The sequence below is a fragment of the Arachis ipaensis genome, chromosome B4 (assembly GCF_059453495.1).
Source record: "Arachis ipaensis isolate K30076 ecotype BB chromosome B4, ASM5945349v1, whole genome shotgun sequence".
Taxonomy (NCBI): Eukaryota; Viridiplantae; Streptophyta; class Magnoliopsida; order Fabales; family Fabaceae; genus Arachis; species Arachis ipaensis.
Window position 1 is genome coordinate 97,851,782 of NC_142439.1, and position 14,619 is coordinate 97,866,400.

The 14,619-nt window shown below is 37.7% G+C and overlaps 1 non-coding gene across 1 annotated transcript; it reads left to right on the forward strand.

The window, feature by feature from the left end:
* Window positions 1-14,091: 14,091 nt before the first annotated feature.
* Window positions 14,092-14,199, forward strand: LOC148568502 (small nucleolar RNA R71). The gene has a single exon (XR_015882764.1). It is a non-coding gene; the product is annotated as a small nucleolar RNA R71 (small nucleolar RNA).
* Window positions 14,200-14,619: the final 420 nt, after the last annotated feature.

The window sequence follows — 14,619 nt, forward strand, 5'->3', positions numbered from 1 at the left end:
TTCTCACCCCTAACCAAGACTTTTTATATTGATTAATTATCAACTCTTGCTAGTTATCTATTTCTCTAATTTCTAGTTATTTATATTTCTTGTTCTCAACTTCGAAAATCTCCAGGAAATCCTAACCAATAATTGCATTTTGTGTCAACTCCTAAGAAAAACGACCTGGGATTCTACTCTCGGTTATTGGTTTTATTTGTGACACTCATTTTAACTTTGACTAGTGAAAATCTCGTCAGTTGAGACTATACTGTGCGACTTGATTCGGAAGATAACTTTTTGGTAATTCTTGACCGACATTTATCCGCTTGTCAAGTTTTGGCGCCGTTACTGGGATTTGCATATGTGTGCTATGTTATTGGTTGGTGTAAATATGTTCATATTTGAATAATTGCATCTTTTATTTGTGTGTTAGTTGGTTATTAGTAGTATTTATTAGTTATTTTGCTTAATATATTTTGTTGCCATGAGCTCTATGTTTCTTTTATTGAATGACGTGTTCATTACCGGATCCGAGTGATTAGTCTGTATTTGATGGTATATTTTGACACAATTTGGATAGATTCTAGCACATGAACTCACACTTAAGCGCCAAAATAGCATACTTTTGTGTTTTGTCCCCAATTTGATTCTAAATGTGAAAACATGTAATTTTGTGCTTAATATGAGCAATTTAATTCCACTTTTATTCTATTTGATGCCATGACATGTTCACTGAGTGATTTCAGGCCTTAGAGGCAAGAATGGATAGCCAAAAGTAGAAGAAAGCATGTACAAGGGAGAAAACATGAAGAAAACAAGGAAAAGCACACATAGCGAAGTGTGTGTGCGCAAAAGTAAGCGTGCATACACACAAGAAAGAATTTCCATGTGTGCGTGCGCACAAGCACCCGTGCGTACGTGTAGGTTCGGGATACTCTCTTGTTTCACAGTCCGAGACTATTTAAACTAACCAATTCAGAATTCTCCGATGTACTAGTATTAGCAATAGCAAGTGCATTTTTGATGCAGTCATCAATTCTCCCAATAGGCTACAATTGCCACGAGCAAACATATTACTGACGAGGAAGGCATTTTTGCTATGCTACAAATACTTTACTTGTTCTGCTATTCTGCACAAGCCTGGCTGAGGAAGAATTACGAAGGGTAAAAATATGCGGATTAAAAGCTAAAGCTTAGGACATACTTTTTTTATTTAGAAATATCCACCATTTACGAAAATTTCGTTTATTTTTTAAGAAAACAGTAAGGTGAGGCCATTCCATTTCGACAAAATATCCACACCCAAGTTCCATAGCTTTGGGTCCGCTAGCCCGATCATGATTTTCTTCAGGTCAACTTTCAGCCATGTGTGCAGACGCATACATCTGTGCGTACGCACAGGTCTCTGCACGTGGTTGCATTAATGAAACACGTGCTTTGCGATTTTTGAGGCCTCTTGGCCCATTTTGGAAGGCTTGGATACTGATTTTGGATGCTATATGAAGAGGAATTCAACACATATGAAGGCATTAAGACTTAGAGCTCACTTAGATAGTTTTAGGGAGTAATTAGGAGTAGGAGTAGGAGTAGTGTAGCATTGCTCTCTTAGGATTTCAATTCCATTTCTATTGTAGCATTTTATAGCAAGCTTTTCTTTTGGATTTTGCTCCTTTAATTGTAAGTACTCTCAATTTTCTCTTTAAATATAGCACTTTTACTTTCATTTCCTTTTGGTTCAAGTTACTTGTTCATATTTTCAATTTTGTGTTTCTTGAAGTTTTGATCAATGAATTTTATGTTTCATGCTTCCTTTATGTTTAATTGCTTGTCTCTTATTGATATTGTTGATAGTTGGTTATAGTTTTCTATTTTACTTTGCAATTTTCCATGTTCTACTTTATGCACACAAGGTGTTTGTGAAAATGCCAATTTTAGATTTTGAGTAGATTTTCCTACCTTGGCTTGTGGTTTGAGTTCCTAGGATACTAGAGTCATGATGTCCGACATTTAGTGGTAATTCTTGAGTAGTTAGTTTACTCTTCTTTCCATTGACGCTAGCTTTTTATCAACTAGTTTGGTAAGTTAGCTAGGACTTATGGATTAAGGTCAATTATGCTTGCTTCACTTACTCCTCAATGCTTGGGGTTAACTAGGCGAGATTGACTCATCATAATTATCATCGTTGTGGTTATGACGATGATAGGATTCCTTGGATCTTCTTATTCCCAAGTCAAATCTGTTTATTGCATTTATAGCATTTTTACTAGTTTTGATCTCATCTTTCTCTTTACTTGCATTAATTCACAATTTTGCTCATTCCTTAGTTCTTTGACTGCTTAGTTCTTTTAATATTTTATTCTTTGATTACAAAATCCTTTTTTTGTCCTCTACAACCGAAAGCGTAACATTCCAATTGCATCCTAGGGAAGAACGACCCGAGGTTTAACTACTCTCAGTAATATGTTTTAATTTGAATTAAACATTTGATTAGGGAATTCATTGTTGGTTTGGACTATGCTACCAAAGAATTGATTCTTGTTTTGATTGATTCCAAACCATACAATAAATCTTTCATCAAATTTGGCGCCATTGCCGGGGATGCAAACGGTGTTATATCTTTTGGTTGTTGTGAATATGTTAATAGTGTAAATAGTACTTTTTGGTTGTTTGTTTGCTTTTGTTAGTAAGTTTTTGTTTATATTTTCTTTATGACTTTTTCACACCATTACCACAATGCACCCCAATAGAACCCAAACATTTACCTTTCTAGCCACCAATTCTATACACCATCACCTCACTACATACAAAACCCTTACCCTCATGAGTTTGATTGTCAACTTTTATCACCTTAATCTTCATCTTCACATATGGATCAAGCCACACAAGAAGTACTTTTCATGCTCATTCAAGAACAAAAAGAGTTCCGGAAGAAGCAAGAACAAGTCATGTCAACAATAGCAGAAACTCTTGACCGGTTAGCCTCATTGCGTTCATGCCATGACCAAGAAATTCTAGTGGATAAATTTGTAGAACCAAGTGAAAAGTGTGGAGTGAGCGAAGAATTACAAAATCAATTGGAAGATAGCTAGTCACAACATGAAGCACAAGAGGAAACAAATGAAGAATTGTGGGAAAGTGATAAAGAGGATTCCATCATTCAAGATTTTTTGTCCAACTTAGTCAACCCTGCCAATGACCTTCATGAGCCTCCCTTATTGGATTTGGAAGGAGATGTTGATGTGGACTTTACACAACCTCCAATTCTTGACTTGAGTGATGATTAGGAAGGTTTAGAGGAGGTTGAGGAAGATTCTATTCACCAAGAATTAAAGATAGTTGTGCAAAAACGAATTGAGCGGGTAAAGGCTTTTTCAACAAGCTTTCTAGGCCCACATCAATATGCCGTCTTGGAGACGGATTGTCAACTTTAAACCTTTTTTGGAGTAGTGGATGGTGGAGAGAAGAATGTTAATTGGCAAAGAAATGGAAAGTTCATCAAGGAAGCCAAATCAACATTTGGAGCTCAATTTTGGTGCGAGAAAAACTTTAGTGGATTTCGGGGAGTGCACAAGCATGTCAATGGTGATAGAGGAACTCAAGTACGGGATCCGGGTATTAATTTCAAGAATCAACACTTATGGATCCTAGTTGATAGCTTGAAGTCTCTTAAGAGTTTGAGACAATTCATTTGGGACCCCGGAGGTCAAATCAAGAGAAAACTTGGTTGGAGATTCAAGGAGGAGTGGAAACATAAGCCGCCCTAACAAGGATCTCCTCACCAAGTCCAACTTAAGGACTTTAAACCAAAGTGATAGGTGGGAGACTGATAAACCCATATTTTATGATTTATCGTGTGCTCAATTTGAGTGTTTTTATCAATTCTTCACCCACTTATTCATATGAATTGCACGATTTTATTTTTCCTTTCTTATTATGTGATAAAGTGTGAAAACATGTTTCCTATGCTTTAAAAGTATTAATTTTAATTATCCTTTATTACCATTCGATGCCGTGATTTGTGTGTTAAGTATTTTCAGGTCTCATAGGGCAGGAATGGCTTAAAGGACAGAAAGGAAACATACAAAAATGGAAGGAAAGCACAAAAATGGAGTTTTGAAGAAAAGGCAGCGACGCGAACGCATGGATGACGCGGACGCGTGCCTAGCGTGAAATAGCATCGACGCGAATGTGTGACTAATGCGGACGCGTGCCTTGAGCAGAACGAAAATGACGCGTACGCGTGACCAGGAAAACTCCAAACCACGCGAACGCGTGACCCACGCGTACGCGTGACGGACGCCACGTACAGGAATCTGCAGAAAACGCTCCCAGTGATTTCTGGACCCTTTTTCGGCCCAATTCTAAATCCAGAAACACAGAATATAAGCCAGAGAATAGAGGAATCAAAGGACAACAGAAGAGACATTTTTACAACTTGAAAATACATAATTTTAGGTTTTTGATGTAGTTTTTTAGAAAGAGAGGCTCTCTCCTCTCTCTTAGGTTTTAGGATTAGGATTCCTTTTATTTTATGATTATTACTTCAATGCCAGTTCAATATTCCTTTAATTTATTTTCTACTTTTATCTATTCTATTACTTTAATTGTTATTTATCTTTTCAATTTGGCTTATGAACTATTCATGTTAGGATTTTCTTAATTAATATAAATTGAGGTATTTCAGATATAAGATCATTTTTTATTCTATTTATGTTATTGATGTTTTCGATTTATCCAAATTATTTTCATTCGAGTAGATTTTCTTCCCTTTTGGCTTTGGTTGATTAATTGGTAACACTTGAGTTATCAAACTCAGCTGTGGATTGAAATTGGAGTTGCTAATTGATTATTCGAATCGCTCTAAAGCTAGTCTTTCCACAGGAGTTGACTAGGACTTGAGGATCAATTTAATTAGTCCACTTGACTTTTCTTTATTTAGTAAGGGTTAACTAAGTGGGATTAAAATCCAATTCTCATCACACCTGATAACTAGGATGGGATTTCCAGTTCTCATACCTTGCCAAGAGTTATTATTATTATTAATTTACTTTATTACTAATTTATTCTCCTTGTTCCCTACTTCAAAAACCCAAAAACATATCTTTTTACATAACCAATAATAAATCATACCTCCCTGCAATTCCTTGAGAAGACGACCCGAGGTTTCAATACTTCGGTTATAAATTTTATTGGGTTTTGTTACTTGTGACAACCAAAACTTTTGTACGAAAGGATTCTCTGTTGGAAAATTTCTACAACGCGATTACTTTTATGAAAATATCTTTACTAGCAGAAATCCGATCGTCAGAGACACCCCACCATGGTAATATCCTTCTAACTTTCTCTCTTTTAGCTTTTGTTTCATGAATAATTGGTTATTTTGCTTGGTTAGTTAGTTTTATTTTGAAGTTTGTTGGGTAATTTTAGTGAAATAATGTGTTTTTGGGAGTTTTATGATGTTTTGGGACTTGAAAACCTGTTTTGAACATCAAGTTTGATGCCTTAGAGGCAAAACTTTTGTTGTAGGAACAAAGTCCTGTGCGTCCGCACAGCCTTGTGCGAGCGCACAGTACCCCTGTTTTTCCGTCCCTGTGCGCACGCATAGCAATGTGCGCACGCACACCCCTAAACACTCCCTCTGTTCACGGCACGCGCATGGCTTGTGCGTGTGTATACATCCCATCTTTTCCCCCTGTGCGTACGCACACCCTGCATGTGAATGCACACTTCACTTTGTCATAAAAAAGGGGGAAGAGCCACCTTTGCGCGTGCAAAGATATGTGGGCCCGCACAGACCTTGGCAACCTAGTCGCAGCACACGCATCCCTTGTGCGTCTGAATGTAACCCCTTCTTTCCATCTGTGCATTTGCACATAACCTCTTGCGTCCGCACCGGCTGCGATACCTCTTCTATCCGCAGTGCCCGCACGCTGTTGTGCGAGCGCTGATGAGCGGATAATTTATACGCTTTTTGGCATTGTTTTTAGTATATTTTAGTTAGTTTTATTATGTTTTTATTAGTTTTTAAATAAAAATCATATTTATGGACTTTACTATGAGTTTGTGTATTTTTCTGTGATTTTAGGTATTTTCTGACTGAAATTGAGGGACCTGAGCAAAAATCTGATTCAGAGGCTGAAAAAGGACTGCAGATGCTGTTGGATTCTGACCTCCCTGCACTCGAAGTGGATTTTCTGGAGCTACAAAAGCTCAATTGGCACGCTCTTAATTGCGTTGGAAAGTAGACATCCTGGGCTTTCCAGCAATATATAATAGTTCATACTTTGCCCGAGATTTGATGGCCCAAACAGGAGTTCCAATTCAGCATAGAAATTCTGGCGTCAAAACGCCAGAACTGGCATAAAAGCTGGAGTTAAACGCCCAATCTGGCACAAAAGCTGGCGTTTAACTCCAAGAAAAGCCTCTACACATGAAAGCTTCAATGCTCAGCCCAAGCACACACCAAGTGGGCTCGGAAGTGGATTCTGCATCATTTACTCATTTTTGTAAACCATAGGTTACTAGTTTTCTACAAATAAGACCTTTTGCTATTGTATTTTAGAGACTTTTACACACTTGATCATACTTTTGATCTTTTACACACTTGATCATTTACTCGAAGCCAATGATCACCATTATCACTTTTGTATTTTCAACGGTGGAGTTTCTACACACCATAGATTAAGGTGTGGAGCTCTGCTGTTCCTCATGAATTAATGCAAAGTACTATTGTTTTTCTATTCAATTCATGCCTACTTCTTCTCTAAGATATACACTAGTTCTTCAACCTGAAAAATCTGATGATCTGTGACACTCATCATCATTCTCACCTATGAATGCGTGCCTGACATCCACTTCCGTTCTACATGCAAACAAGCTTGAATGTGTATCTCTTGTGTTTCTAATCTAAGATTAGAACCTTCGTGGTATAGGCTAGAATCAATTGGCGGCCATTCCTGAGATCCGAAAAGTCTAAACCTTGTCTGTGGTATTCCGAGTAGGATCTGGGAAGGGATGACTATGACGAGCTTCAAACTCGCGAGTGTTGGGCGTAGTGACAGACGCAAAAGGATCAATGGATCCTATTCCAACATGATCGAGAACCAACAGCTGATTAGCCGTGCGGTGATAGCGCATTTGGAACATTTTCACTGAGAGGACAGGAGGTAGCCATTGACAACGGTGAAACCCAACATACAGCTTGCCATGGAAAGGAGTATGAATGATTGGAAGAAGGCAATAGGAAAGCAGAGGTTCAGAAGGAACAAAGCATCTTCATACGCTTATCTGAAATTCTCACCAATGAATTACATAAGTATCTCTATCCTATTTTATGTTTTATTCATATTTTAATTATCAATTCTCCATAACCGTTTGAATCCGCCTGACTGAGATTTACAAGATGACCATAGCTTGCTTCAAGCCGACAATCTCCGTGGGATCGACCCTTACTCACGTAAGGTTTATTACTTGGACGACCCAGTGCACTTGCTGGTTATTTGTGCGGAGTTGTGACAAAGAGTTGAGATTACAATTGTGCGTATCAAGATGTTGGCACCATTGATGATCACAATTTTGTGCACCAAGTTTTTGGCGCCGTTGCCGGGGATTGTTCGAGTTTGGACAACTGACGGTTCATCTTGTTGCTCAGATTAGGTAATTTTATTTTATGTTTAAGCTTTTTACCTCTTAATTTTTGTAAAATTCAAAAAAAATTTTATTTCTATTTTGTTCTTCAGAACTTTTAAGAATGAATTCTAGAGTTTCAAGATGATTTGTTGAAGTCTGGCTGGCTGTGAAGCCATGTCTAATCTTTTGGACCGAGGTTTCAACTTATCATCACAAGGGCTTGTTGATTTCTATCAATCTTGCTGTTGAACGTAATGATTTGCTAAAGCTTGGCTGGCCATTGGCCATGTCTAGTATTTTGGACCGAAGCTTTCACTGAAAGCTTGGCTGGCTAGTAAGTCATGTCTAATTCCTGGACCGGAGTTTTAGACTAACATTGCATGATTCCTGGAATTCTTATTAAAAATTTTGAATCTCTTTATTTTCTTTTCCAAATAATTTTCGAAAAATCACAAAAAAAAATTATAAAATCTTAAAATAAAAAATATTTTATGTTTCTTGTTTGAGTCTAGCGTCTAATTTTAAGTTTGGTGTCCTGCATGTCTTTATTTTTCTTGCATGTGCATTATGTTCTTCATTGATCTTCAAGTTATTCTTCATGATTTCCTTGCTCTGATCTTTAATTTCTCTTGTTTTGTGTCTTTTGTTGTTTCTTATATGCATTTTCAATTTGTTATAGTCCTTAGTATACAAACTTCTAAGTTTGGTGTCTTGCATGCATTGTTTGTTTAATCTTAGTTTCCAATGATTAGTTACATTTTAATTATTTCTCATCATTAAAAATTCAAAAAAAAAAATTTAAAATTGTGTCTTTTCAAGTCAATAATACAGAGAATTGAAAATTCAGAACATGCAGCAGAGGAATTACAGAGAAAAGGATGGGCGTTCAAAACGCCCAGTGAAGAAGGAAAACTGGCGTTTAAACGCCTGCCAGGGTACCTGGCTGGGCGTTAAACGCCCAAAAAGGTAGCATTTTGGGCGTTAAACGCCAGGAGGACACTAGAGGGAAGATTTTGTTTTTAATTCAAATCTTTTTCAAATTTTCATAATTTTTCAAAATCAAATCTTTTTCAAATCATATCTTTTCAATCATATCCTTTCAAAATCAACTTCTTCCATTTTTTATTTATTACTATTTTTGAAAATCCTTGCTACAATTAATGATTTAATTCAAAATTTTCAAGTTGTTACTTACCTATTAAGAAAGGATCAAATTTTAATTCTAGAATCATATCTTTTAATTTCCTGTTAGTCAAGTAATCAACTTTAATTTTAAAAATTTCTCTTTTTAATTTGATTCTCAATCATATATTCTCAATCATATCTTTTCAATCACATCTTTTCAAAATTAATTTTCAATCATATCTTTTTTATTTCTAATTTCAAAATCTTTTCCAAAAATTACTTAATTTCTTTCCCAATCTTAGTTTTCGAAAATCATTTACCAAATTTTCAAATTTTTTTTTAATTATTTCAAAATCTTTTTACTTTAATTTTGAAAATTCTTTCCCTCTTCCCAAATCCTTCTATTTAAAGGACTAACACTTCTCCATTATCAGCAATTCGAACTCTGTCCCTCTTGATAAGTTCGAATTCTCTCTTCTCTACCTCATCCTTCTATTTTTATTTTCCTCTGACACCTCAAGGAATCTCTATACTGTGACATAGAGAATCCCATATTTTCTTATCATCTCTTTTCATATGAGCAGGAGCAAGGACAAGGGCATTCTTGTTGAAGCTGATCCTGAACCTGAAAGAACCTTGAAGAGAAAGCTAAAAGAAGCTAAAGTACAACTCTCTATAGAGGACCTAACAAAAACTTTCAAACAAGAAGAAGTCATGGCAGCCGAAAACAATAACAATGCCAACAATGCAAGGAAGGTGCTTGGTGACTTTACTGCACCTACTCTCGACTTCTATGGCAGAAGCATCTCAATCCTTGCCATTGGAGCAAACAACTTTGAGCTTAAGCCTCAATTAGTTTCTCTGATGCAACAGAATTACAAGTTTCATGAACTTCCATTGGAAGATCCTCATCAGTTCTTAGCTGAATTCTTGCAAATCTGTGACACTGTCAAGACCGATGGGGTTGATCTCGAGGTCTACAAGCTTATACTCTTTCCCTTTGCTGTAAGAGACAGAGCTAGAACATGGTTGGATTCACAACCTAAAGAAAGCCTGAACTCTTGGGAAAAGCTAGTCAATGCCTTCTTGGCAAAGTTCTTTCCACCTCAAAAATTGAGCAAGCTTAGAGTGGAAGTCCAAACCTTCAGACAAAAAGAAGATGAATCCCTCTTCTTTGGATCTCAAGTTGGATCTCCGGATACTCATTCTTTTTGAGCTTGAAAGGAACCTCGGGGATCACTTTCTTCTTGGCCACAACTTCATAGAAGTGGTCTTGATGGACCTTTGAGATGAATCTCTCCATCTCCCATGACTCAGAGGTGGAAGCAATTGCCTTCCCTTTCCTCTTTCTAGAGGTTTCTCTGGCCTTAGGTGGCATTGATGGTTATGAAAAAAAAAGCTATGCTTTTACCACACCAAACTTAAAATGTTTGCTCATCCCCGAGCAAAAGAAGAAAGAAAGAAGGAGAAGAAGAGAAATGGAGGAGAGGGAGAGAGGGGTGTATTCGGCCAAGGGGAAGAAGAGAGGGTTGTGTTGTGTGAAAATGAAGAAGGAGTGAGGGGTTTATATAGGAGGGAGGGGGTGTATGGTTCGGCCATTAGGGTTGGGTTTGGGAGGGAAATTGGTTTGAATTTTGAAGGTAGGTGGGGTTTATGGGGAAGAGAGGATGGATGTGAGTGGTGAAAAGGTGATGGGAAAGAATGATTGAGGTGATTGGTGAAGGGTATTTGGGGAAGAGAGTTATGAAAAGGTGTGAAGAGGAGAGAAGAAAAAGTGGCAATCCTGTGGGGTCCACAGATCAAGTGGGGTCAAGAACTTAACATCCCTGCTCCAATTAGGCGTGTAAAACGCCCTTGCTGTGCAATCCTGGCGTTTAACACCAGACTGCTATCTGTTTCTGGTGTTAAACGCCCAAATGTAGCTTGTTTCTGGCGTTTAACGCCAGACAGATGCTTGTTTCTGGCGTTTAAATGCCAAACTGCTCTCCTCCAGGGTGTGCTGTTTTCAATGCTGTTTTTCATTCTGTTTTTAATTTTTCAGTAGTTTTTGTGACTTCACATGATCATCAACCTAAAGAAAACATAAAATAGCAATGGAAAATAAATAAATATAATTAGATAACATTGGGTTGCCTCCCAACAGGCGCTTCTTTAATGTCAATAGCTTGACAGTGAGCTCTCATAGAGCCTCACAGATAATCAGAGCATTGTTGGAACCTCCCAATACCAAACTTAGAGTTTGACTGTGGGGGCTTTGGTTGATTCTGCAGTGAGAGAAGCTTTTCATGCTTCCTCTCCATGGTTACAGAAGGAGATCCTTGAGTCTTAAACACAAGGTTGTCCTCATTCAGTTGGAGGACCAACTCTCCTCTGTCCACATTAATCACAGCTCTTGCTGTAGCTAGGAAGGGTCTTCCAAGGATGATGGATTCATCCTCTTCCTTCCTAGTGTCTAGGATTATGAAATCAACAGGGATGTAAAGGCCTTCAACCTTTACTAACACGTCCTCTACTTGTCCATAAGCCTATTTTCTTGAGTTGTCTGCCATCTCAAATGAGATTCTGGCAGCCTGCACCTCAAAGATCCCAAGTTTCTCCATTACAGAAAGTGGCATTAAGTTTATTCCTGACCCCAGGTCACACAGAGCCTTCTCAAAGGTCATGGTGCCTATGGTACAGGGTATTAAGAATTTATCAGAATCCTGTTTCTTTTGAGGTAATTTCTGCCTATCCAATGCATTTAGTTCATTGGTGAGCAAGGGAGGTTCATCTTCCCAAGTCTCATTACCAAATAATTTGGCATTCAGCTTCATGATTGCACCAAGGTACTTAGCAACTTGCTCTTTAGTAATTTCTTCATCCTCTTCAGAGAAAGAATACTCATCAGAGCTCATGAAGGGCAGAAGGAGGTTCAATGGAATCTCTATGGTCTCTAATTGAGCCTCATATTCCTTTGGTTCATCAAAGGGAAACTCCTTATTGGTCATTGGACATCCCAGGAGGTCTTCCTCACTAGGATTCACGTCCTCCCCCTCCTTTCTAGGTTCGGCCATGATGGTTAAATCAATGGCCTTGCACTCTCTCTTTGGATTTTCTTCTGTATTGCTTGGGAGAGTACTAGGAGGAGTTTCAGTGACTCTTTTACTCAGCTGGCCCACTTGTGCCTCCAAATTCCTAATGGAGGACCATGTTTCATTCATGAAACTTACAGTGGCCTTAGATAGATCATAGACTATATTTGCTAAGTGACAAACCCCAATTTGACGGTTTATCTTGTATTGAATTTAGGGGATTTTATCACCTTTTACCCACATTTATTCAATGAAATAGCATGGTTTTGTATATTCTCCTTTAATTGTGCTTAAGAGTGAAAACATGCTTTTTAGGTCTTAAAATAGCTAAATTTAATTCTCCTTGATTCCATTAGATGCCTTGATATGTTTGCTAAGTGATTTCATATTTAGAAGGCAAAGATTGGATCAAAGGAATGAAGAAAGAAGCATGAAAAGGTGGAGAACTCATGAAGAAATGAAAGAACCGGAAAGCTGTCAAGCCGACCTCTTCGCACTTAAACGACCATAACTTGAGCTACAAAGGTTCAAATGATGCGGTTCTAGTTGGGTTAGAAAGCTAACATCCGGGGCTTCGAAACGATATAAGATTTGCCATAGTTGCTACACGTATGGTGGCGCGCACGCGCAAAGTACGCGCACGTGCCGTTGCTGCCACCTAGTTCACTTAAAGCAAAACGTGGCCAACGAATTCTAAAGCCTTGTGGGCCCAATCCAACTCATTTCTGATGCTATTTAACCCAAGGAGTGAAGAGGAAAACATGTGTTAGTTACCAATTAGTTTAGTTTAGCTTTGTAGTTAGTTTCTAGAGAGAGAAGCTCTCTCTTCTCTCTAGGATTAGGATTAGATTAGTTCTTAGATCTAGATCTATTTCTGCTTATTCTCTCTTCTAATTTTCGTTCCTCTCCTCTATTGCACTTGTAGGATTCTTCTTCTAATGTAATTCCTTTGTTTGTAGTTTGTGAATTCTCTTTTGTAGATCTACATTTCTCCTTCAATGCAATTGGTAAGTTCTTTGTTGTTTCATGATTGATTTAGTTTTCTATTGTGGACCTCTTGCCTTTGTAGTTAGATCTCTCTTTAATTCTTGCAAATTTATGTGTTCACTTGTATTGCACTCTATGTTTTTGATGAAATGTCTCTTATAGCTATTAGTTAGATTTTGTTCCTCTTGGCCTAGGTAGAGTAATTAGTGACACTTGAGTTATCTAATTCCTTTGTTGATTGATAATTGGAGAGATTGCTAATTGGTTTGGAGTGCACTAAAGCTAGTCTTTCTTTGGGAGTTGGCTAGGACTTGTGGCTCAAGTCAATTCATCCACTTGACTTTCCTTTCTTTAGTAAGGGTTAACTAAGTGGTAGCAATGAACAATTCTCATCACAATTGAGAAGGATAACTAGGATAGGACTTCTAGTTCTCATATCTTGCCAAGAGCTTTGTTAGTTGTTAGTTTATTTTCTTTGCCATTTATATTTCTTGTCCAAAAGCTTAAAAACCCCAAATATAATTCACAACCAATAACAAGACACTTCATTACAATTCCTAGGGAGAACGACCCGAGGTCCAATACTTCGGTTTATAAATTTTAGGGGTTTGTACTAGTGACAAACAATCTTTTTGTATGAAAGGATTATTGTTTGGTTTAGGAACTATACTTGCAACGAGAATTCATTTGTGAAATTCTAAACCATCAAAAATCCAATCATCACTAAGCTAGATGGATTCTGCTCAGAATTCTTATTCTATTGCTGAGTGGATGATGGAAAAGGCTTGCTATTGTTAAACCTATTTCTTCCACCATTATTAAAGCCTTGTTGAGGCTTTTGTTGATCCTTCCATGAGAAATTTGGATGATTTCTCTATGAGGGATTATAGGTGTTTCCATAGGGTTCACCCGTGTAATTCACCTCTACTATTGCAGGGTTCTCAGGATCATAAGCTTCTTCTTCAGAAGATGCCTCTTTAGTACTGTTGGATGATTCCTTCAATCCATTCAGACTCTGAGAAATCATATTGACTTGCTGAGTCAATATTTTGTTCTGAGCCAATATGGCATTCAGAGTATCAATTTCAAGAGCTCCATTCTTTTGAGGCGTCCCATTATTCACAGGATTCCTTTCAGAAGTGTACATGAACTGGTTATTTGCAACCATGTCAATGAGTTCCTGAGCTTCTGCAGGTATTTTCTTTAGGTGAATGGATCCACCTGCAGAATGGTCCAATGACATTTTAGATAATTCAGATAGACCATCATAGAATATATCCAGGATGGTCCATTCTGAAAGCATGTCAGAAGGACACTTTTTGGTCAGTTCCTTGTATCTCTCCCAAGCTTCATAGAGGGATTCACCTTCTTTTTGTTTGAAGGTTTGAACATCCACTCTAAGCTTGCTAAGCTTTTGAGGAGGAAAGAATTTGGCTAAAAAAGTCATGACCAGCTTATCCCAAGAGTTCAGGCTATCTTTAGGTTGAGAGTCCAACCATATTCTAGCTCTGTCTCTTACAGAAAACGGGAAAAGCATAAGCCTGTAGACCTCGGGATCAACCCCATTGATCTTAACAGTATCATAGATCTGCAAAAATTTAGTTAAGAACTGAAAGAGATCTTTTGATGGAAGTCCATGAAGCTTGCAGTTCTGTTACATCAGAGAAACTAATTGAGGTTTAAGCTCAAAATTGTTTGCTCCAGTGGCAGGGATTGAGATGCTTCTTCCATGTAAATTGGAATTAGGTGCAGTAAAGTCACCAAGCATCTTCCTTGCATTGTTGTTATTTTCGGCCATGTCTCCTTCTTTTTCGAAAATTTCTGT